The following is a 25,186-nucleotide window of genomic DNA, read 5'->3' as shown; positions in this document are numbered from 1 at the left end:
AGAGGATTGGAAGGTCTCAGAATCAAGGTTGCTAAACACACCGGAGGGTTCACTTCATGTGAAGTGCTGTGCTTATTCTCCTACGGATGGGACAATCACTATAAATGTGGAAATAAATATCCTTACATGAAAAAGTCATATTCCACGACGGTCTTCTGTCCTGAAAACACACAAAAGCATTCAAAACCCTGTAAACCTTTGAAACCTATAGCTTGAGTTGGATGACAATTTTTTTTTTTTTTTGAGACAGAGTCTCACTCTGTCACCCAGGCTGGAATGCAGTGGTGCAACCTCCACCTCCCAGGTTCAAGTGATTCTTCTGCCTCAGCATCCCAAGTAGCTGGAACTACAGGTGCTCAACAACATGCTTGACTAATTTTTGGTATTTTTAGTAGAGAAAGGGTTTCACCGTGTTAGCCAGGATGGTCTTGATCTCCTGACCTCGTGATCTGCCTGCCTTGGCCTCCCAAAGTGCTGGGATTACAGGCATGAGCCACTGTAATCAGCAGGATGACAATCTAAGTGTTTTCATGGATGGAGCCTAATTGCTTACAACATTGGATAAATAGTTACATCTTTGTTGTAAATCTGAGTCTTGGTCCTGGAAACACATACATTGATAACATCAATGGTTAGTTCCTAGGTCTTTTCATTATTTGTCATGCCAAGTCCTTATTATAAGCAGAGGCTGTGACTGTGGGAAAAGAAGCTTCCCTTGACTGGCTTTGGTCAAAGGCCATGTCTTTATATTCAATTAGTTAGGCCTTTGGCAGTTCTGTCACTGAGTAATAATAGATCTGATTATCTTCTTAATGACTGCCATAATCAAATCCTTTATTGATAAAACCACTGCTTTGCGTTTGACCATAATGAAAGTTGAGGAAAAAATTGATTTTGTTGGTGAAGACTAATCTGCATCCTTAAATTGTGAAGTCTTTGGGGAATGGGGAGGTGTCATGATTCCAGTAGTCCACTAGCATCAATGATTTAAACAGTCCCGGCACTGAGCCTTGAATTATAGTATACAGTTGTTCAACATGGGAAGCATCCTTATGGCTTGAGTATTCTGGCAACAAGATGATTATTTCTGTAAAAAGATATCAATACAAAGACTCAGGGAAATTGAAGTAAAATTTTGCAAGTGCTACTTATGGAAGGAGAATCTGCAATAGTCTAGAGCAGTAGCATGTTTAAGAGGGGGTATTATCACATAGTGGAAATAAAACCAGTCTTCCCACTTGCTAACTGTGTAGAATTAATCAAGCTCCTCAGCAATTAGGATTCAATTCCCCTATGTCTAAAGTTGAACCTCGAAGTCCTTTTCATTTTCAAAATTCTATGAATCTGTGAGTGTTTCAGCTGGTATGTTCCTATAATGGCTCAATTTAGAAATGGGAGCTTTGTTGCTTTTAGTTAGCAGCCATGGTTTTCTGATAGTCTCTGATGGCCAGCAAACTAATTGAAGATTAACTCGACTCTATTCGAAAACTCTTAGACTGAGAGTTGTAGATTTGCTCTGGAATAAAGTGAGGATATTTGTACTCTAAACTAGGCTCTGTGGATACTTTTCACTGGGCACACATTCACTTAACAAAATAGGAGGACATACAGTCACATATATGTTTATTCAGCCCCTTGCAACCAAGTCCCCTTTCAGCACCTCCGTAACACTGTTGTGAAAACAGCAAGGTAATTGCCAAGTTCAATCAGCTTCCATGATGTAATAAATGGAAAGACTTGTGAATTGCTCCATTGCTAGACATTAAGGCTGGGAATGATGTCATTCCTTAAAAATAAATAAGCATAACCTAATGTCTTTTTATTAATAGTCGACTAATTGCTGCATCAGAAGAAGGAAAGCCTTGTAGAAGGGAGTGAGAAACTGCCCCTGACATCATACCAACAGCACAAGAGTGGCTTTATTCTCTGTGTGTACACACATACACACATGGGTAAAATGGCTTCTTAAATCATGAATCCCTAGATAATGCTGCAAGAGACATGAAAGGGGTGTCAGCAATCTGATTGGCTCACAGCTGGAAAAAATTAGAGCACTGAAAAATGACAGAATGATACAACGTACTACATGGTAATAGCCTTGACTTGGCAGGGAAAGGAGGGAAGGAGCTCTGTTTTGAATGACCCGTCCTGCTGTCACTGGGCACCCCCTGTTTCAGACCCCACACCTGCACAGATCTTACCTGTGTTCTCATTTATTTGTTCAGGTACATTGCAACCACTGCAAAGACCTAGTAAGGTGCAACTTAGTTGAGTGAAAATAGAATCAATGAAATAAATGGCTTTAGGTGAGGGGGAAATATATTAAAAATAAAAATCAAACAAGACCAAGCCATTCATCAATAAGGAAAGTTTAGAACTCAAGGCACTATAGAAGAATCAGATTATCCAGGTATTAGGATCCTTAAGTATTTATGGCTTTAGAGACTGAAATTTTTCTTAGCAATGGGTTTAAATGCAACATTTTTTTTCCCCAGGAGATTGAATTTGTCCCTTTCTCATCTACTCAGAATGTGTTTTTGCAATAATTTTTGTAGCAATGGATAAAAGAAAGGTCCTTTTACAACTTCTGGAGCATGTTATCATATTTCGTATGGACAGACATCATAGAATACTTGCTCAAATTGAAATGCATGATTCACTGTTAGTGGGAACACAATCCCACATGCATTACCATATATAATGTGGATGGCAATATGCCTCTTATTTTCAGCATAGATTTTCTGATGCTATGTAGTCAACATACGTATCAGTTGCATGAGGCATTTCCACCTGAGTCATTATTATAAGGGAAAGAGGTTCCGAAGTTATCAAGGGAAAGCAGCCCTGGTATCTGGTATCTGATTTGTGATCAGTATTCTAACAACTCTGGGTAAGCCATTCAAACACTACTCCTTTGATACTGAGTCACAACTGGAGTTATGAGTGAGTCAGAAGAAATAACTTATCATGAATATAAGCTGGGTGCAGTGGCTCATGCCGGTAATCCCAGCACTTTGGGAGGTCGAGGTGGGTGGATCACAAGGTCAGGAGTTCAAGACCAGCCTGGTCAAGCTAGTGCCCCATTGCTATGAACAATATGAAAACTAGCCAGGCATGGTGGTGGGCACCTGTAATCCCAGCTGCTCAGGAGGCTGAGGCAGAGAATTGCTTGAACCCAGGAGGCAGAGGTTTCAGTGAGCCGAGATCACACCACTGCACTCCAGCCTGGGCAACAGAGTGAGACTCAGTCTCAAAAATAAAACAAAATAAATAAATAAATAAATAAATAAATGTGAAGGCATCGTATTCTCATGGATTCTCTTGAATGGAGATTGTAAAAGCAGAATGATTGCCTACCTCTCCCACCACATTGCAGAGCTGAAATGACCTCACTGAGGTTCCAGCCACCAGCAGTGCTTGAGTACAGAGAGTGACTGCTCTAGCATGTTGGCTCCTCTGTGTTGTTCGAGCAGAGCATTCTTAATCATTAGACATATGACAGGAGCCTCAGTGATGATACGGGACAAAGGATAACAGTGTAAAGGAGAAGAGGGAGAAAACCTAGTGTGCAGATGCCCCTACAAACCACCTTCCAAGGAAGCGCAGCCATGTGTTGGGAAGAGCACTGGACTTGAGAATATAACGACAATGATGAACAGCAGCAAGAATAATAGTTGGGAGTGAGGAGCATGAGTTTCATTGTACTCACCTAAGACTGGTTCTCAAAGGGCAGTCCCTTTGTTGGAAATGCAAATGCTCAGACTCTGTGGCTATCTGAATCAGAGACTCTGGGGCAAGGTCTCAGCAATCTGTATTTTAATAAGCCCTCCAAGTAATTCTGATGCACTGTAAGGTTTGAGAACCATTGGCCTAAGAAAGTTGCTGAAGCTAGGCCAGTTGCATCTTTAACTTTTTGAAAGCAATTCCCCACACTCACATTGATGCTCACTCCACTCTTCACTTCACCCTTACTACATTCTCTTTCATCACAGATATTGACTAGAAAAGACGTCTGAGAGTAAGAAGGAGTTTGTGCTGTTCAATAGCTATGGGACTTCAGGCAAGTGCAGCCACTTTTGGGGCCTTAGTTTCCATATCTGCAAAATGAGGGGTTGGCCTAGAAGATTACTAAGGTCCCTATAGATTTAGTGCTATACAGTTCTAAGAGCTGTAAGTGCTATCACTCTAAACCTTAAATATCCCCATCACTCTCATTATGCATGTTACCAAGGCATCCAGAGGATAAGGGAGCCTGATAGTACTCCTCAAGATAGCAACACAATAAACAATTGAAGCCTTGTGGATAATGAGACCCTTAGCAGAAAAATGCCTGACTATCTGAGACAGGAACAGTGATATATAACAAATACATTCAAACTTAGCAGTCTGCATTCTTGGGACATAGACTAAAGATAGCATGTTAATGTTAGAAAAAGCAACACATTCCCCAGAAGGGCTATTCTGAATGAATAAATGATAAATCCAGGTGAATAGGCATTACAATAAGGTTTCATAATGGATTTATTAATAATAACGTACAATAATAAATGTGAGACAGAAACCACTGGTAAACATTGTGAAAACCGGACGGTGCGTACATTAGATAGGAGAGACAGTTCAGGCTCGTTTTATTATTTTATTAAAACAATTTTAACTTTTCATATGGGAAATTTAAAACAGACGAAAAGTAAGACAATAGAATAACAAACCCCCGAACTTGTTATAACCAAAGTTTTATGTGCTTGCTGTGGCAACGCATATAGTAAAATTGGAACCAAAATCTTAGGTGAAGACTATAATCAGGAAATATTATAGCACTTACAGTGAAGATCAGAGAAGTGAGAGGCGAGAGGTGAGGCCCAGGGAAGCGGAGGAATGTCAGCAGTGAAATGCTGTCTTCACAGAGCACATGAAGAAGAATTCTGAGGCTGACTCTGCATGGCTCATAGTGAGATGGGCCAACCACAGATAATAGCAGCGACATAGGAGAAGAGATGACAGTCTTTTAAACACTTTACTTGCTTATTCTTCCAACACAACTTATGTGTTAGGTACTGGTTGTATCTCTATCTTGTAGGCATGTTAACAGAGTCGCAGAAAGCTAGTAAGTGGCAGAGAGGGGATTTGAACCCAGGAAGGTGGCTTCTAGAGCCTGAATGTTTATCCATTAAACTGCTTCTTTACCTTAGAGATATAGCAGACCAAACCCTTTGTTATGCAGACCAATGAGAGAGAAAGCAGTATCCTACTGGCAGATAATTCTCTCAACCTGTATTGAGCAGCCCCCAAATACAAAACACTGATGCTGCTGGGCACAGTGGCTCATGCCTGTGATACCAGCACTTTGGGAGGCTGAGGCAGGCAGATCACTTGAGGTCAGGAGTTCGAGTCCAGCCTGGCCAACATGGTAAAACCCCGTCTCTACTAAAATACAAAAATTAACTGGGCATGGTGGTGGCATGTGCCTGTAATCCCAACTACCTGAGAGGCTGAGGCAGGAGACTTCCTTGATCCTGCGAAGAGGAGGTTGCAGTGAGCCCAGATTGCACTACTACACTTCAGCCTCGGTGACAGAGCTAGACTCCATCTCCAAAAAGATTTTTAAAAAATGTACCAATGCCTCATCCAAGACAAACTGAGTTAAAATCTCAGAGGGGTGGGGCCCCAGACCTCTTTGAACCTCCCCAGGTGATTCTTTTTTTTTCTTTTTGAGACAGAGTCTCACTCTGTTGCCCAGGCTGGAGTGCAGTGGTGCTATATCGGCTCACTGCAACTTCCACCTCCTGAGTTCAAGCGATTCTCCTACCTCAGCCTCCCAAGTAAGTAGAATTGCAGGTGCCCACCACTACTCCCAGCCAATTTTTTGTACTTTTAGTAGAGACGGGGTTTCACCATGTTGGCCAGGCTGGTCTCGAACTCTTGACTGGCCTCCTGAAGAGCTGGGATTACAGGTGTGAGCCACCAGCTGCTCCCCAGGTGATTCTAATGTGCAGCCAAGGTTGAGAAACTAACAAGAGTGGAAAGAGCTTTGGGTGTCATCTGTTCTGAAATTCCAACTCTGTCCCTCCACATTTCCTCACTTGTTATATAGGGAAATACCTTTTTTATTTAGGTGATTATAATACAAATAGTTTTTCAAAGGCCTTGGCACAACTGCAAGTACTCAACAAATTAGAGTTGTTGTTTTCTTCTATTAGTTGCTGACATATTCAAAGTTAAAAGAATGGATTTTATTTTGCTTTGTTTTCCCATAATCTTAGTATATGATATCCGGCTTCAGCAGCACATTGCAGTAAAAACTCACATATTAAAGGAGCCGCCTGTAGTAATCAAGGCATGGGATCAATGAAAGTCAACCATGCTAACAAGTAGAGTATTACTGCCCCCAGATGTCTGACACTTGTGCTCAGTAAAACGCAAATACCTCCATTCTGGTCATCCAGAGAAGTTTTAAATGCTTTCGCTACCCCCCTACAATTTATCTGTGTGAACTGCCTTTCTTGAAGAGGCTAGTTAACCATGGCAAGGCTCAAGATAACTCGTCCTCTGCCTTCAACTCTTTGAAGGGTTTTTGATGATCATGAACCTCAAACACTGTTTATTCTCGCTGCCTACAGAGGACTCAGCCATGAGACATGGACCCCCATTGAAAGGAAGAATTTCAATTGCACATGAAGAAGACTTTTTGGTCACTGAGAGAGAATATGCTAGAATAGACTACAGAATGTTTAGGCCCGGCACTCTCCTACCATAAAGTATAACACGGTTCTGGTTGGATTGGCTTTCACCTGCTTAACATATTTTCCTTGGTCTCTTCACACTCTGTGATTTAATATTTCTTTCAATTCCCTGATTCAAACCAACCATGTGTCCAGAGTGACTTTGTAAACCCGATCTGGGCTGAACTGAGACTGAAACGAAAAGTCCCTGTGGACCTTTAAAGCTTACAGGTCTCAGGAGAGAACGTTTTCTTGCCAAGTCACTGCTCTCAAAATAAACCCTGGAATGGAAGCTTTGTTACCTGTGGCCATCAGTCCATCTTTCTTCCCCTTCTCCCCTATTGAGTTTATGTGTGTTTTATTTCTCTCCCGAGGGAGACAAGACCATACTTCGTTGATGTTGAAGTGATCACTCCCGAGAATTTACATATTCTCTCATTTTCCAAAAAAATCTTTCTTTGATTCCTAAACACCTACATCCACCCCCGTTAGAGCTGAAAGTGGCTGAGGTTGGGGCATTCACTGGAAAATCTTGAGAGAGTGAAACTGAAGCATCGGAAAGGTGAAATGACTTACCTAAGACCAAGCGGCTATTGCGGGTTGAGAGTAGTACCTTTTCCCAGCACTCTCATGCTGCCTCTAAAAGTTCTTATTTTATTATTTTTTTTAATTTATTTAGAGATGGGGTCACCCAGGCTGGAGGGCAGTGGCACAGTCTCAGCTCACCACAGCCTCTACCTCCTGAGCTCAAATGATCCTCCCCCACCTTCCTCCCAAGTAGCTAGAACTATATGCATGTGTCACCACATCTGTTTAATTTATTTTACTTTCTGGAGGGATGGGGTATTGCTTTGGTGCCCGAGCTGGTCTCAAACCCCTGACCTGAAACAATCCTTTCAACTTAGCCTCTCACATGCTGGTATAAGCCACTGTGCCTTGCCTATTATTTTCTTTTATTAAATTAAAAAAAAACACCTTTTTTTCTTGACACAGTCTGGTTCTGTCATTCAAGCTAGAATACTGTGGTGCGATTTCAGCTCACTGCAAACTCCACCTCCTGGGCTTAAGCTATCCTTCATCTTAGCCTCCCAAGCAGCTGGGATTACAGGCATGTGCCACCAAGCCTGGTTACTTTTTATATATTTTTTTTGGTAGACATGAGTCTTCATTATGTTGGCCAGGCTGGTCTCAAACTCCTGGGCTCAAGTGATCCACCCACCTCAGCCTCCCAATATCAAAACTTTTTTTATAGTGAAAAATTAGGCCAGGTACAGTGGCTCACATCTGTAATCCCAGCACTTTGAGAGGCAGAAGAGGTGCATAAATTGAGGCCAGGTGTTCAAGACCAGCCTGCCATGGTGAAACCCATATCTACTAAAAATACACATCTGTAATCCCAGATGTAGCGCAGTGGCTCATGCCTGTAATGCCAGCATTTTGGGGGGCCAAGGCTGGTGGATCACGAGATCAAGAGATCAAGACCATCCTGGCCAACATGGTGAAACCCTGTCTCTACTAAAAATACAAAAAATTAGCCGGACATGGTGGTATGTGCCTATAGTCCCAGCTACTCGGAAGGCTAAGGCAAGAGAATTGCTTGAAACCAAAAAACGGAAGTAGCAGTAAGCTGGGATCGTATCACTGTACTCCAGCCTGGTGACAGAGGGAGAATCCATCTCAAAAACAAAAAACAAACAAACAAAAATTAGCTGGGCGTGGTGGCGGGTGCCTGTAATCCCAGCTCCTCAGGAGGCTGAGGCAGGAGAATCACTTGAACCTGGGATGCGGAGGTTGCAGTGAGCCGAGTTTGCACTACTGCACTCCAGCCTGAGCAACAGGGTGAGACTCTGTCAAAAAGAAAGAAAGAAGGAAAGAAAGGAAGGAAGAGAGAGAAAGAGAGAAATGAAAGAATAAGAAAGAAAGAAAGAAAGAAATGTGTATATAAAAGTAGATAACATAGTATATCAACCCTCATAATTTTAAAATTCAACAACCATCAATGATGATTGGTCGTTCCTGTTGCTGATGGGGTTCAGAACACGCTCCCCCAGTATACTGTACCTTGGCATAAAGTGAGAAAACAGCTGAAGCAGGGAAGTCCTCACCCTTCTCCCCTGAAGCGTCTTATCGAACCTAGGAAGGATTTTGTGATCTTCTCTGGAAGCAGGTCACAAGACCCTAATGTGAGAGGTGTCCTTCATATACCTGGAGAAAGCAAACATCCTCCCTGAAGACACAGGGACAGAGAGAAAATCTGAACAGGCCCTGCTAAGTCCCCTCCAGTTTATTGCTATTAGATCCTACTCTCACAGAGAATCGTATTTCTCTGTGCCTCTCCATTCTACATCAAGCCTAGCTCAGGTTTAATCGTCTGGCCTTCACTCCCTTATGAAGGCCTCCATGTCACATAAAATTTACATTAAATACAAATTACATTTGTATGCTTTCTCTTGTTAATCTGTCTTCTGTTCAAGTGGCTTTAGTTGCAAACCTAGGAATAGCAAAAAGATATTTTTCTTCCCCTACATATCTTATCTATACCCTAGCCCATTTACCTCTCTCCTATATTAATTTTAAGCAAATTCTAAACATTACATTACTTCATTTATAACTACTATAAAAACATTCTTAAAAAAAGCCCAACCACATAACCACCATATTATCACACTTAAAACTTTCAAAATATTTCTTTGATATCATCAAAAAGACAATTTTCAAATGTTCTATTGCTATATAGGTATTACTTTTTTAAACAATATTTTGATAGAGCCATTATTTTAAGGTATTAAGAAATGTAAGACATCATGTGTCTGGAGTTTGAAGTTTCACTGAATGACTTAAGACTATCAAGAATGTAAGAGAATATTAAGATAAGAATTAACAAAAATGTTATAGATAATAAGTGTTTTACAAAATCAGAGATTGGTATCAACATCCACTGAGTCCCATGCTCAGAAGGCCAAAGGAAGTATAAGTTTAAGACAGTAAGTTGACCAAACCAAGTATAATTTTTAGATAATAAGAATGTTATAGATAATAAGTGTTTTACAAAATCAGAGATTGGTATCAACATCCACTGAGTCCTATGCTCACAAGGCCGAAGGAAGCATAATTTTAACTAGGCTTGACATTTAGGCATTAGATAAGTAGAATTGAAAAAGGAAAATTCAGACAAGGAAGAGATATGCCTAAAATCTCAGAAGCAGGAATATGTAAGGACTATTTGTGAGATGAAGAATAGAACGCTTGTTACAGCAGAAGCTTTCCACCTTTACAACAAAACCGTGAATGATAATATTAAGTACTTGAGTTGGATGTAATTCTGACAGTCCTTAAATATGAAGCTCAGAGTTTTCGGCTTGTCTTTTTGTATACATCAGGGTTCCAATGGAGGGCCTCTGAGCTATTATAAATGCAATCTGATTTCACAAACAGTGGCAAAACAGGAACGCAACATTTTGTCATTATTATACAAAATAAATTGACATGGAAGCAACATCTATCTATCTCCATACATATAATATATGTATGAATAAAATATAATTAGGGAAGGAAATGTAATTTAAATGATAGCTTCTAACACACTATAAATATGAAGATTTTTTCCAGGGGCATTCCAACATCATTTGTCAACAGACATCAAATTAAATTGGGAAAAAAATAACATGGCTTAGTTTATGTCTCCAGTCAAGATATTTGAAGTTGTTTATTGAGCTGGAATTCAATCTCCATAATTCTGTGGCTTCCTCTTTTTATCCATAACAATTCATCTCTATAATTAAAGCCTAATGAACCAAACAATTTCTCTCTTCATAATCAAGTTCAGCTGTGTGAGTGGCCAACATTAAAATAGAATCTTTCCAGTAAACAGATCCAGTTGTCCTAGTTTAAAAAAAAAAAAAAAAAAGGCATTCTTTTTCTCTTGAAATTTCACTTTTATTTCCATTAATTAGATTTACTTCCTTAAGGATGCTGGAATACCATAAAGAGTGCCAGCAGAGACTCCTAATAACCTCTGGAACTAAAGAAAAGCTTTATTATTAATTAATTAATTGATGCCACTTGAAATCTAAATGTGCCATCTCATCAATGATCTATTGAGGGCCTTCAATTCATTTGCTTCATGCTTTGTTGTTTAATAATGCTTTGGTTCTTGGTAAAAGGATTGGTAAGAAAGAAGATGGGATTTCCATCTTTGAGTTCTTATTTAAAATTTAAATAGCTCTTGCAAATGTATTTAAGCCATTATCAGCTAATTTCTTTGGACATAATTAGCTGATACCCAGCTGAGACCGGGGTCAGCGCCTGTTGGAATGAAGGTCCTGGTGGAAGAATTGCCAAGTGAAGACAAGTACAACGTTATCAGTCTCTCCAGTTTTGCGAATCAAGCCAGTCAAGTAACTCAAAGCAAATTACTTTCCCCAATGGCCTTAAGTAAATGCCAGAGATTGCCAAGTCTGAGTAGCTACCATTTCTTCTAGAAAAATTTGTATCATTGAAATAATTGTAAATAATATTTCACATACACTGCCTTATAGATAACAAAGTCCTTTCTTATGGAGCCTCGATGACTGCCCGCATTTGGGACCTGTTTCCCCTCCACTTTGGCTTAGGAAGCTCAAGCCAATATTTAAAAGAAAATATTTCACAGAAAAAGGATAACCTCCAGCTTCACTTGGAAAATAGGAAGATGGCACAAAACTCGTCTCCCCATCACTTTGGGAGGCCAAGGTAGTGGGATCATGAGGTCAAGAGATTGAGACCAGCCTGGCCGACATGTTGAGACCCTGTCTCTACTAAAAATACAAAAATTGCCTGGGCATGGTGGTACATGCCCGTAGTCCCAACTACTTGGGAGGCTGAGGTAGGAGAATTGCTTGAACCCTGGAGGTGGAGGTTGTGGTGAGCCAATATTGTGCCACTGCACTCCAACCTGGTGACAGAGCAAGATTCCACCTCAAAACAAAAACAAAAACAAAACAAAAAACTAACCTAGTCCCGTCTTCTTAGTTTCCCAGAAGACTGGGATCAGCAGGCTCAGAGGAGTAGCCACCCTCTCTGGAAGGGACATGCCCCCCATTTCTCCTGGGCTCCAGTGCCCCCCACCCCCGAGACAGCATCACTCTGCATTATCATTATCTTGGAATTAATTTCTTTTTCATCTGGTAGAGAACTATCTTCCTACACTCAGGTCTCCATAAAAAGTGGGAGAATGATGGCCAAGGGGCACACTGGCTTTCCCTACACCCTGTCTGCCTTATTCATGTAGGTTTCCCACCTGGTTCCTATGGACACTGAGTCCTTATCTCTGCCTTAAGACCTTCAGATAAAGACCCCTCCTCCAACTGCTTTTTAACATTCTTTTTCCTTCATCTTTTATCCTTTTGATTTTACTATTTCCTCTTGTACTCTTTAAATAAAACCTTAAAATCTAGAATTAGCTCAGTTCTGTCTTTCATTCTTTTTTTTTTTTTTTTTTTTTTTTTGAGACAGAATGTTGCTCTGTCACCTGGGCTGGAGTACAGTGGCGTGATCTCAGCTCACTGCAACCTCCACCTCTCAGGGTCAAGCAATTCTCCTGCCTCAGTCCTCCAAGTAGCTGGGACTGCAGGCGCCCGCCACCACGTCCAGCTAAGTTTTGTATTTTTTTTAGTAGAGACAGAGCTTCACCATGTTGGCCTGGCTGGGCTCAAATTCCTGACCTCGTGATCCGCCCACCTCAGCCTCCCAAACTGCTGGGATTACATGCATGAGCCACTACGCTCAGCCTTTAATTCTTTTTTCAACATTTTCAAGCATAAAAATCCTTCATTTGGTTTGTTTCTCTTGACATTTCACCATTTACCAACTCTCTGACAGAGAATTTAGTAACGACCAGTTTAAAATTTGCCTGTAGATAATTATAAAGGGACTATTCAAAATCTGGAAAATTTCTGGCTCCTCAATTGGCATCTTATACACATCCATTTTTTCAGGCAAGGAGCTTCATTTATCGTTGTGATCTCAATGCCTAACAGTGTGAGAAATAGTCACTTACAAATTGTTTGCTGAATGAAGATCCCTTCAGATAGAAGCTAGTTAGTTCAGAGGTCTGTAAAGGTTTGTTGCCCAAGAAAAAAATAGGACTTATTTGCCTGGCAAGGAACACAAGTATGCAGATTTTAATCCTCAGGAGTTTTATTACTTGTCACAGGTAAGGAGAGCTCTGGAAGTGTTCTCCAAAGCAGTGCCTTCCCAAGGGAAGCAACAGGAAGGTTTTATGGGCAATGAAGAGAGGAGAGGATGCGTTATCTTGTAGAGGAGAGGTCCCCTTTCTGCAGATGCAGCGAGTTATCCTGCTAGCAACGTGGGTCGCATGTTATGCTAATGAAGCTGTAGCCCCTCCCACGGTGGAGAATTTGGCATGGAATTGAGGGCAGTTCACTCAGGTTTATCTATAAGTGGTTGGGGTCTGTCAGGAGCTGGTTTCAATAGACTAAGTGACTTCATCCCATACAGAATTTGGGGAAAAGCAGGCTGTCAGCTGGGAGGATGTAAAGCAGTCTGATTGCTCAAGTTGATTAAATTCCTGTAGTCCCTGGACGCTCTCCCTGTCTGCTCACACTTTTTCTGCAAAAAGACTGTAAATACTGCAGGCTGGGCAGGGCACATGGCCTCTGTAGCACCATAGCAGCCCTAGAAGACACATAATTGAATGGGCAGGGTTGTGTTCCAATAAAACTTTATTGACAAAAGGAGGTGGTGGCCTGTGGGTCTGTAGTTTGCCAACTCTTGGCTAGATGATGTGGCATTTTAAAGCATTTGGAGAAAATAACCAAAAACTATGCTCACTTTCCTTTCTCTATAGAGAGTAAGAACTGAAATTTAAAAAGGTCAGTCAAGTAAGTACTGTAATCCAGGATTTCAATCAACGTTTACTGAGCCCTGCTTTTTTCTAGACCTTGTGATAGGTTTGGAAAACATTATAGTGAATGCAAAGAAACTCTCCCTTGAATCAGTTTTAGAGTGTCAGGGGCAAAAAGAAATTTTTCTTCTACCTTCTCAGGCTCAGGTCTGCAAATGAAACTGACAAAAGACAGTTTAGCAAGAGAGAAGAAAAAAAAACAGATATAATTACATGGGCACACACAGGGTTTTGAAAAAACAAATGTGACTCAGGGAAGTGGTTAGAAATGTGGGGCTTATATGCCATCTTAATAGGGGATGGAGAAGGGCAGAGAGGCACTTCTGGGAGTACACGTGACTTTTAGGAAAAATAAATAGGCCCTTAGGAGAACATATGGGAGATCTGGTCATTTTATGACAATGTCTGTTTAGGTGATTTCTTATTCAGGTGCTGACGTGTGCTGACTTCTCAACTCCAGTGATAAGAGTCCATTTTCTCTGGTTGTGTAACTCCTGGGGAGGGGGATTTATGACAGTTGAATTCTTTTGAGAGGCTTTGCTTTTAGTGAGATAAAGAGTGTTCAGAAAAGGCCTTTTCCTGCAGCTGTTGATTCCCAGAAGTCTTCAACTCTAAATGATTCTCATGTCACTGGGGCATAGTCTGAGAGTCCTAGTAGAGAGAGGCAGGATTATAGGGAAAGACAAGATAGGACTTACACTGAGAGGAGAGAGAACCCTGGAGTTCCCAGCAGATACGAGGACGATCTCCCAGAAGTGATATCGAAGCTGGAGACTGAGGGGGTGGGTGGAAGCTCAGCAGGTGGGGTGAAGATAAGATGTAAGCTGTCAGTACAGAGAGAACACATCCAGCAAAGGAGCCAGTCTGTAGAGAGGCCCAGAGACCCGAACAGCAAGAAAATGCAATGAGAAAAATGCAAGTACATCTATCTGAGAGAGAAATGCTGAGGGTTGGTGCTGGAGAAGTAGCAGGCCCTGTGCTTTACTTAACACACATGGAATAATTTACTGTCTGCTTCCTCTGTTAGCTTGAAGTCAGGAACTATGTCTTTGTGGTTCATCCCAGCACTCCCAGTGCCAGACATAGCTGGATGCTTAATGAATATCTGTTGGCTGACATTTGAGCACTAGGCTTAATTAAGAAGGAGAGAAGGTTATAGATTTTTTAATATTGGGGGAATTTTTCCAGAGGCCTCTGCCACAGTCTGCTTCACGTGCCTTTTGGGAATCCAAGAGTTACATAGGAATCCATACCTCCAACTTTGTGTACTATAGCAAAAACACATCCACACTCACGTAGAACTTTCACAAGTTTATGAAAAGCAAGCGCAGTATATTGACTGCAGCCAATTGGACAATTTTTCAGCCCTCCCTGAATCTATATCCTATGCAGAGACTTTATGGCTCCTCCCAGGAGGGCACAGCATTGCTATCCTACCCATTGAATGTGGCCTGGCTTGTAACTTGCATTGGCCAATAGTTTGCAGCAGAGGTGACGCTGTACCATGCCCATTGTAGGAAAGATTTATTTTCTTGTCCATTGCTAGGTTTGTGGTTGAGGGGCCTTATTGACAAAAAACAGATCACCAAGAAAAAGCATGAAAATTGAATATAAGCTTTACATTACATGGGAGACTTCAGAAATGAAGACTCAAAGAAAAAGAAAAAACTATTTTTATGCTTAACTTTGATAAAGAGTAAACAGTTGTGCCCAAGTATGATTGGACAATGGATGTATGACCTAATAGTAATAAACTGGAGGAAACTTAGCACAGCCTTTGTTTAGATCCTTCTTGATTTCTCTGTGTCCTCAAGGGTAAGAATGTTTCTTTCCTCCAGGTACAGGGAGAGCACCTCTGGAATGAAGGTTTTATGATCTACTTCAGGAGAAGGTCAGCTATGTTTTATGGCCTGCTTCAAGGGAGAAGCATTGAGAGGAAGGTGAGAGTGACCTTCTACTTCTGCTGTTGTCTCAAATTCCAAGGTGCTATATTGCGGAATAGCATGTGCTGAACACAGTCACAGCATAGGCTTCAAAGACCATGTGTATTTCTACTCACTTGGAAATCCACAGTCATACAGACAAGCATGAGTCAGCCTTCTGGGTATCGGGAGATGCTTGGCCTAGTCTGTTGCCCCAGGAACAGCCAACTAACCACAGACACATGTAAAGGCATCCTACGTCTGCCTCTCAATGGCCTAAACCTGGCCCTAGCTGACCTGCATGAGTAAGCCTGGCACAAATTGGCAGGTGCACCCAGCTTATGAGCAGAGTATCATGTAATAAATTCTCACTGTTTTAAGTCACCAGGTTTTGGGGTGATTTGTTATGCAGCATAGCTGACTGACGCAGCAAGAAAAAGCAATCTCTCTGCTTTTTCTCATAATCTGTAACATTTTTCTCTCCAAAACATCACCCCTATTTTTCTCCTTAGATCCTCTCTTCAAAGACAGCCTCTAATAGGCTTTCACTTTCTAATATTCATCTTTTAAATATTATAGTCATATGTGCAGATTTCTAGATCAGTGCTCAAAATTCAAAGTGGAATCTGAATACACAAGAAATTGATTTTTTGTAAAAAAAGCAAGACACATATCATGCAATAGATAATTGTGCATGGTTGAATGACTTAGCACATGCTGGTGACGTTTTTCAGCCTTCCATCATAGCTGTCTTATAACAGGGAACACAGAAACGCTGTGTGCAGCCCACCATGAAAGAAAAAAATCTCAGGTTGGTTACTTTCCAGTCTGCTGTTCACAGACAGAGAAGAGGCAGAATGCTGTTCATCTTTTTCAAGTGGATGCAGGTTGCTCTTAGGACATGTTTGCTACCTTGGTCTGGATGAGCAAACCGTGAAAGTAACAGGAATGGGAGTTTGGACATCAGAAGAAGAGCACTGTGGTCAACAGAACTGCATCTCCTCATCTTCAACAGACATTAGCTCCAGGGCCCTTGGCCCCATGTCACGTGGCATTCCTGCAAAACCTCATGCCAAGATTGTCATTGTGGTTGATATATAGATTTGAAGGTGATCTCATATGTAGCAAGACAAAGAGGTACACAGATGCCAGCCATTAGCCCAGGCGAAGAAACTAGTCTCCCTGCTTCTGCAAAAAATACTACTACTTATATTTGCAACAGACTATTTTCAAGACATTTCCTGAATATTTATGACACTTGATGCTTATAACATATTGTGAGAGAAATAACGGAGGCTCAGAGTTACCCAACTCATCCTAAATCATAAAGTAATTTAGTGGCTGAGTGGTTAACCTTCTGATACTTTCATTTCCGTCATTTTATTAATTCTACAAATATTCCTTGAGCATTTACTATGTGCCACTTACAAAGTGAGACTGAACACATGATTTTGAATTTTTAAAAAACTTTGTTAGCTTTACAATATATGTGAATTTTAATTTTCTAATTAAAAAATGTTTTAATAAGTTGTATACTTAATTTAGTGCCAGCTGAAAAAAAAGAATATGACAAGAAATGATTTAACACATTCAATTAAAGTATTATTCTTGACTTATTCTAAATAGAATAAATGTGGAGAAGAAAATACAGTAGTTCTGGTATTTCAGGTGAGACTGGTATTCAAAAATAATTAGGAAGCTGGTATAAATTCTTTTTGATAAGTGGCAGAGTTTAATTAAGATAAAAAAGCATGATTGGAAATGTTCTGAGAAAGAAATAATCCAGGGTTGTATGTGAAAGCATTTGCATTTTCTGGAGAAATCTGGAGACTCTAAAAGATAGCTTTCGGTTATTTGCCTACAGTTTTATAAGATCCACTACCAGCAGGCTAGCCTAAATCAGAAAGGATTTTTTTTTTTTTTTTTTTTTTTTTGGTCCTTCTTCAACACAGTCATCTGGTTGTAAAGAAGTTTCCAGAAAATAAATCCATGTCAAAGTGTGCCAGGGCTGAGCAGACCTGAGATGCAGACTAAAAGAGAGGAGCAAGGAAGAAAGATGACATCAAGTCAGAGAAATGGGCAAAGGCCACTCTGGCGTGTATGGGGAGTGAGAGCTTCCAGTTTTGCCTTAAGTAACATGAGATAAGGCTGAATCCTGAAACTCAACAGGCAAGAGTGCTGTGTCAAGAGAAGAAACCGACGCTGAGGGATATGGCTTCCTGGTGTGCAGTGAGGCAGATCAGAACTTCACAACCTGGGAAATGTCAGCCAGTTCTGAGTCACTGACAGCTCCCTCCCTGTCTGCTCACTGCCCTGCCTCAGTGGCTCTCCTGACTTTGCCCTGAGGCTCCCAAGCACACTGATGTATGGTCTCCTTGGATCTTGATTTGCTCTGTGTCCACTTTCAGGGACTTCCTTCATTGGATAACCTCTCCTGGACCCTAATGCAAGCCTTAGCCCCTGAAAGGTTAGCCCACAGGTGAAGGCCCACCCTATCCACTTCCAGATCCAGATGTGACTCCTCAGCACAGGGCGTAAGCTTGAGCCCTGGGAGTAAAGCCTGGGAAAATGAGGGCAGCAACCCAGCAAAGTTGCAACAGAAGTCCAGATTAGAGTAGAGTTTTTCAGTAACAAGCTCTGGGCATAAGCAACCATCAGAAAGCTTTAGTGACCCAAAGGTTGTGTAATTCAAGAAATACCTTCTTCATCCATTCTTATATTCCTTTTGTCTGATCCAAACTGGTTTTGGAGCTGACTTTAGAATTATGTTTTTCAGTGAATTGTCCATGTCAGAAACTTCTGAGATGTTGGTTGAATATGCAGATTTCTATCTCCAGCCCTTTTCTGATTGAATCAGATGCTTGGGGATGAGGCCCAGGAACTTGTATTATTAGTGAGTGGCCCAGGTCCATGGAAGTTAGAGAATTGCTCAAGTATTTCACAGCACAATGACCTGGATATGGAGGCAGTTCTGGAATCTTCTATACTTACCAAAATTTTGCTCTTCTCCATAGGCCTGTTAGCTGCACAAGCCATAGACAGTGGGTGATTCCTCCTTCCCACTTGTTGCCTGTTGATTTATATTAGAAACGATTGGTGCCTGTATTAGTCCATTCTTGCATTGTTATAAATATATACATGAGACTGGGTAATTTATAAAGAAAAGAGGTTTGGGCCAAACGTGGTGGCTCATGCCTATAATCCCAGCAATTTGGGAAGTCGAGGCAGGTGGATCACGAAGTCAAGAGATAGAGACCATCCTGGTCAACATGGTGAAACCCCATCTCTACTAAAAACACAAAAATTAGCTGGGCATGGTGGCATATGCCAGTAGTTCCAGCTACTCGGGAGGCTGAGGCAGGAGAATTGCTTGAACAAAGGATGCAGAGGTTGCAGTGAGCCAAGATTGCACCATTGCACTCCAGCCTGGATAACAAGAGTGAAACTCTGTCTCAAAAAAAAAAAAAAAAAAGGAAGAAAGAAAAGAGGTTTAATTGGCTTACTGTTTTGCAGACTGTACAGGAAACAGCAGCTTCTGTTTCTGGAGAGGCCTCAGGAAACTTACAATCACAGCAGAAGGTGAGGGGAAGAAGGCACATCCTATATGGCCAGAGGAAGAAAAGGATGGGGGGAGGTGCTACACATTTTTAAACAACCAGAACTCATTCATGATAACTCTCTCTCGCTCTGACAACACCAAGCAGGGTAATGTTAAACCATGAGAAACTGCTCTCACGATGCAATCACCTCCCACCAGGTCCCTCTTTAACACTGGGGATTTTAATTCAACAGATTTGGATGGAGACACAGATCCAATCCATGTCAGTGCCTACCGTGAAGTAGGTACTGGTTTGTAAATATAGTAGAGAAAATGTTTACATAAAACTACCTGCCCTCAGGAAGCTTGCCTTTAAGTGGGAGGAGACAAGCCATAACCAAGTAAAACCAAAAGTGGTAACTGGGAGGAGAAAATGAATCTGGAAAGGAGGGAAGGAGGGAAGGGACTGGGTAGGGGGAGTTGTAATTTTAAATAGGGGGCCCAGGAAGGCAGCCCTGAGAACATGGCTCCTGAGCATGATCTCATGAAGGGGAAGACACAAGCCATCTTCAGGATTACCAGATAAAATAAGTTTGCTGTTATGGACTGAAGTGTGTATCCCCTGCCGAACTTCATGTATTGAAGCCCTAACTTCCAGTGTGACTCAATTTAGAGATAAGTCCTTCAACAAGACAGGGTTAAATAAGGTCACAAAGGTGGGACCCTAATACAATACGACTGGTGGCTTTTGAAGAAGAGAAAGAGACACCAGGGAGGAATGTGCACAGAGAAAAAACCATGTAGAGACACAGCAAGAAGGCGGCCATCAACAAGCCCAGGAGACAGACCTCAGGAGAAACCAAACCTGCCAACTCCTTGACCATGGACTTTCAGCCTCCAGAATGGTGAGAAGATTAATTCCTGCTGTTGAGGTCCTCCGGTCTGTGGCACTTGGTTATGGTAGCTTGAGAAGACTCATGCAGATACTCAGCTCCAACTGGATTTCAGATGAACAACAGATAACTTTTAGTGTCCATATGTAGCATGCGTAGCAAAAACATGCTTGTTGTTTATCTAAAATTCAAATATAACTGAGCATGCTGTATTTTTATTTGCAAAGTCTGGCAACCTTGGGTATGTGAGCACCTGAGAGAAGAGAATTCTAGGCAGAGTAAACAACAAAAAAAGATCTGAGGTGATCAGCGTGGTGAAAGTTTTGATAGCTGTAAGCTTTTCAAAGTAGCTTCTGTGACAGTTGAACATATGAATTGGGTCATTATTGTCACACTCAACTAAAACAGTCGAGAAACCAAGAGGCAAAAGCACCTGGGACATGTAACATTGCTCTGAAAGTGTAATTCTCTGCAAGCCTGGCTCTTAAAACCACCTGTTGCAAACTGAAACTAGTTTTACCTAGTGACTTCTGAAGCTGCTGCAACTCTAAAACTTTACTCACTGCTGTCACTCACCAATCAAACCTGACGGCTCCCTCAATCCTTACTAGTGCCAATAAACTTTCTCAAAGAGCAAGACAGAGCATGCCTCTCTTTATAAAACCCAACCTTCTCCACGAGGCGCAGTAGCTCAAGCCTGTAATCCCAGCACTTTGGGAGGCCGAGGTGGGCAGATCATGAGGTCAAGACATTCAGACCATCCTGGGCAACACGGTGAAACTCTGTCTCTACTAAAAAACACCAAAATTAGCTCGGTATGGTGGCGTGTGATTGTAGTCCCAGCTACTCAGGAGGTTGAGGCAGGAGAATCATTTGAGCTCAGGAGGTGGAGATTGCAGTGAGCAGCGATAGCCCCGCTGCACTCCAGCCTGGGCTACAGAGAAAGACTCCATCCGAAAACAAAAAACAAAAACACCAACCTTCTCTTTGTTCTCTGGGCATAACAAAGACACCTAGTTGGTGTGTATGTCCTGAATTGCAATTCATTCTTCTTAAATAAAATATTAAATATAGAGATTAATCTCTTCATTTTTATTTTGACTTTGACACCTTTTCTTTCTTTCTTTTTTTTTTTTTTTTTTTTTTGAGGCAGAGTCTCACTCTGTTGCCCAGGCTAGAGTGCAGTGGTGCGTGATCTCAACTCACTACAACCTCTGCCTCCTGGTTCAAGCAATTCTCCTGTCTCAGCCTCCCAAGTAGCTGGGACTACAGGCACCTGGCACCATACCCAGCTCATTTTGTAATGTTTTAGTAGAGATGGGGTTTCACTATGTTGTTCAGGCTGGTCCCAAACTCCTGAGCTCAGGCAATCTCCCCACCTCGTCCTCCTGACTTTGACACTTTTAAAGCAATTTATTTTCTTGGAAAGCTGAGGTTTTCCTTTAGATTTTCTACTTGGAAGAAAGGTTTTCTTTTGTAACTTTCAGGAACAAGGGAGTTGCTCATCCCACTGTTCCAACTTACTGAGTAGTAGCTGGATTTGGGAACTCATAAAAAAATTGCTCCATACTCATTTTACACCATTAGCACTGTTGCAGATGTTGAAATTGACATCTTCTGGTTTTTTAAGCTCTCCCCTCTCGCTTTTGGAATACCCGCATCCAGATCATGTAAAGGGAAACAAGGAGGCAGGAGCTGGATTGTTTAATTAAGCTTTTCTAATTGGAAACTTTTTATATGTGAAAATCTAATTCTTCTGCTTAATCTTGCTTATAAAACTTTGCCAATTAAAACCTAATGGAAAAGAACTAAAAAAAAAAAATTAAAGCTTTGAAAAATTCCCTAATACCACAATGGAAAACTGTTAGGGACTGTTGTATTTGTTCTGAAAGTTTACTGCTAGGAAAATCTCGTAACTTGTTTAATCCCCTGCAGCTGGGAAAAGCAGTTGAAGGTAGGTGAGGGAGGCTGTTGGAAGCCTTCTGCAAAGAGCAGGAGGAAAGATATTTCATTGTGAAGCATAATCATTCATAGCTTAAGGAAATCCGAAGCTTTGATTGCAGGTGTGCTAAAATATTGATCAGGACTTACTTCCTGCTCTAGATCTTAAGACCTTCTGGGTTTTACATAATAACAGGGCAGCAGAAAAGTTTTTAAAAATCACATATGATGACAATAGAAATGGTTAAATAGAACAAAGTGAATAATAGGTTACTTGTTTTTTCTGGTCCACAAGCTCAGACATAGACACATGATATCATTAAGTTATTCACATTTCTAAAACAGAAACGGGCTTATGATAGTTTAGATATTTATTCAACACAATTATAATGCATACTCTCAGCAAGAAATGTGTGGGCCAGGTATGGTGATGCACGCCTGTAATCCCCACATTTTGGAAGACCAGAGCAGGCGGATCACGAGGTTCGGAGTTTGAGACCAGCCTGGCCAGCATGGTGAAACCTTGTCTCTACTAAAAATATAAAAATTAGCCAGGCATGGTGGTGTGTGCATGTAATCCCAGCTAATTGGGAGACTGAGGCAGAAGAATCCCTTGAACCTGGGAGGCGAAGGTTGTAGTGAGCCAAGATCGTGCCACTGCACTCCAGCCTGGGCAACACAGCAAGACTCTGTCTCAAAAAAGAAAAAAAGAAAAAAAATGTGCATCAAGTAGTTTATTAATTATTTAAAAGATAAAGCAATTTCCAAATATTTTATTTAAAAGAACTCATCTTTTACTTAGTTTGCTTTCAAATGACTCTAAAATGTCCTCAGTAGACTTTCGTGGTTTGGGTAGGCTAAGAATTCCCTTCCCACTCTTTTCCATAAAGCTTACTTCCTGTTTCTTCAGGGAGCCTTCTCCGGTGGTTGCACAACACCATCTTTAGGGGCAGATGACCCATCTAGGCAAGATCAGTTAAAATAACAAGGTGAGTTAAAATAACTCCCAAGATCGGATAAGGCTAAGTGTCTCAGAAATGGACAAGGAATCTCAAATCCTCTCTTGGGACTTTTTATATGCCAAGCATTTAGAGAAACAGCCTTGCCTTTTTTCCTTTCTCTGCAGTTGCTAATCTAGGATGGTGTAAGGCTACCATTGCTCCTTCTGTGTGTTTTACCTCGTCAAGAAGAACTTTATGAAGGAAGGGAAAAACGTCCCCAATATATAGACAAGTAGAGATAAGAGATGAGTTGCTGAAGAGTTGAGCCAAGAGTGAGAGGAAAAGGAAAAGCAAATACCATGTTCTTTTAGTCCTCGGATCTGATCAGCACTGAACCCATCTCATTCTTCTCCTTTGTTTGTACAACCCACTACGTCTCTGTATATGTTTTGTTGGTATGAGTAAAGTGTTTGTCTTAGAAGCCAACATTCCTGACTAAATAAGAGCTAAAATTCCCTTGTGATCGGTATGTCTTAGGTTCTACATAAGTGAAACGTACACATACATATCTATGAATATAAGGCATTGTTTTTATTTTCCCCAAAAAATTATCAGTTAAAGAAGATGGGATTGTGTTATTTTCAGATACTCGCAAATTCTCCAGTATTGCATTTGCTTTCTCAATCACTTTAATTCGAACAGTAACACACTAAGAAAGACACATAAACCCGAAACAGCTAATTTTGGATCTTTCTTGTGGGGCACCTGGCACAATCTATTAAAAAAAGAAAAGAGGCAAAGAAATTTAAAGAGATCCAGTAATTATTTCTGGGGTTTTCAGATCTTTTTTTCTTTAATTCAAGCCATTTAGGGTATTGTTTTTAAAAGCCAGATAGTAAGTGAATATATTTCAGAGACCACACATAAACCCCTCAAGGGTGATGGGAAAATAAACAAAAAACTGTCCTTATGTCATGAAAATGGGAACTTGTGGCCTGGGACAAAAATGTAAGTGTCATCATTAGACACAGCTTAAAAGAGTACTTTATCTCAAAAAGGAAGCAGAAACGCTGTTTTCTGGGAAACCACATTTGATGATTCAAGGAAAGTGGTTTAATGATGAGGAAGACACTGATGTGTGGGAAGAGTCTGAAGAACATTTCTCATTAAACTTAAATTTGAAAGAATAAAATTTTGAATTAAAAGATTATTTTATATAGTATGTATTTTTAAATATCATATTACCTAATTAATTGGGCATAGTGATTTTATTTTTTCACTTATATCACTAACATTTTAATTAACCAACATTTTATTTTCTTCAGTATTCTCATTGGGAAATTGGATAATCACCTTATATTTGCAGATATACATGGTATCTACCATATATATTGGGTATATACTTGAGCAAATAAAAGGAGGCTTCAAGGGGTCAGAAACACAAGTGGTAGTTTGACCAATAGTTTTGGGGAAGGTCCGTGGGCAGACCAATCAGGTAAGGCAAAGTCTGTGAGCTTGAATTTCACCTGAAATGGTTATTCAGGGTAAGGTTTCTCTGGTTTCACATAAAGTAAATTTAAAGGTAACTACTGAGTGGCAGAGCCAAGAAAAATATTATAAAGCACTCTGCACACATTTAAGTGAAATTCTGCCAAAATTCCCTCTCCTCCCCTCAACCCTCAAGTCTCTATTTGCCGATGGGTAGAGCAATGCTTGGGCCTCATCCTACTGTTTAAGTGAATTAAGCATGGCAGGTAAGTCTGAAGCCTCTGACTCCTGAGTATAACAAATGATGGAAAGAGAAGGCATATGAAGAGTGGGAGTAAGATTCCTGCTCAGATGCTGGAAATATCGCTCAACTGTAAGCAAACGGTATGTCTGTGTCTCCAGCACAGTATTCATCGGGCTGTTTTTCCAGCTGAATCACATTTTCCCAGCTGTGTCTGTCACCAGCTACTATCATCATCACTGCTGCTTGGGCTCATTGTCATCAACAGCAGAGCTGTCCCTGCTGTGTTGAACACTCGCCATGTGCCAAGTATTGTCCTAGGCACTCCAGTGTTTCATTTTGCTTACTGACCACTGTTTAGTGGCGGGCACTGTGTTACATTTTAGGGTTACAAAGCCACACACAAAAAAACACATTCTTGCCATAAAGAGAATGTAGTATAGTAGGGAACATGCAACATATGGATAACACATGAGCCAACGCTGAAGGTAAAACTAACTGATAATAAATGAAAAAAAAATGGTATCAACCATAAAGGTGATTATTTTGTGTTCAGTGAACCCATTATTCTAAGTCACGTTGCCCAATATGATTCACCT

This window comes from Callithrix jacchus, chromosome 5 (assembly GCF_049354715.1).
Source record: "Callithrix jacchus isolate 240 chromosome 5, calJac240_pri, whole genome shotgun sequence".
Taxonomy (NCBI): Eukaryota; Metazoa; Chordata; class Mammalia; order Primates; family Cebidae; genus Callithrix; species Callithrix jacchus.
This window is presented reverse-complemented; position numbering follows the sequence as displayed.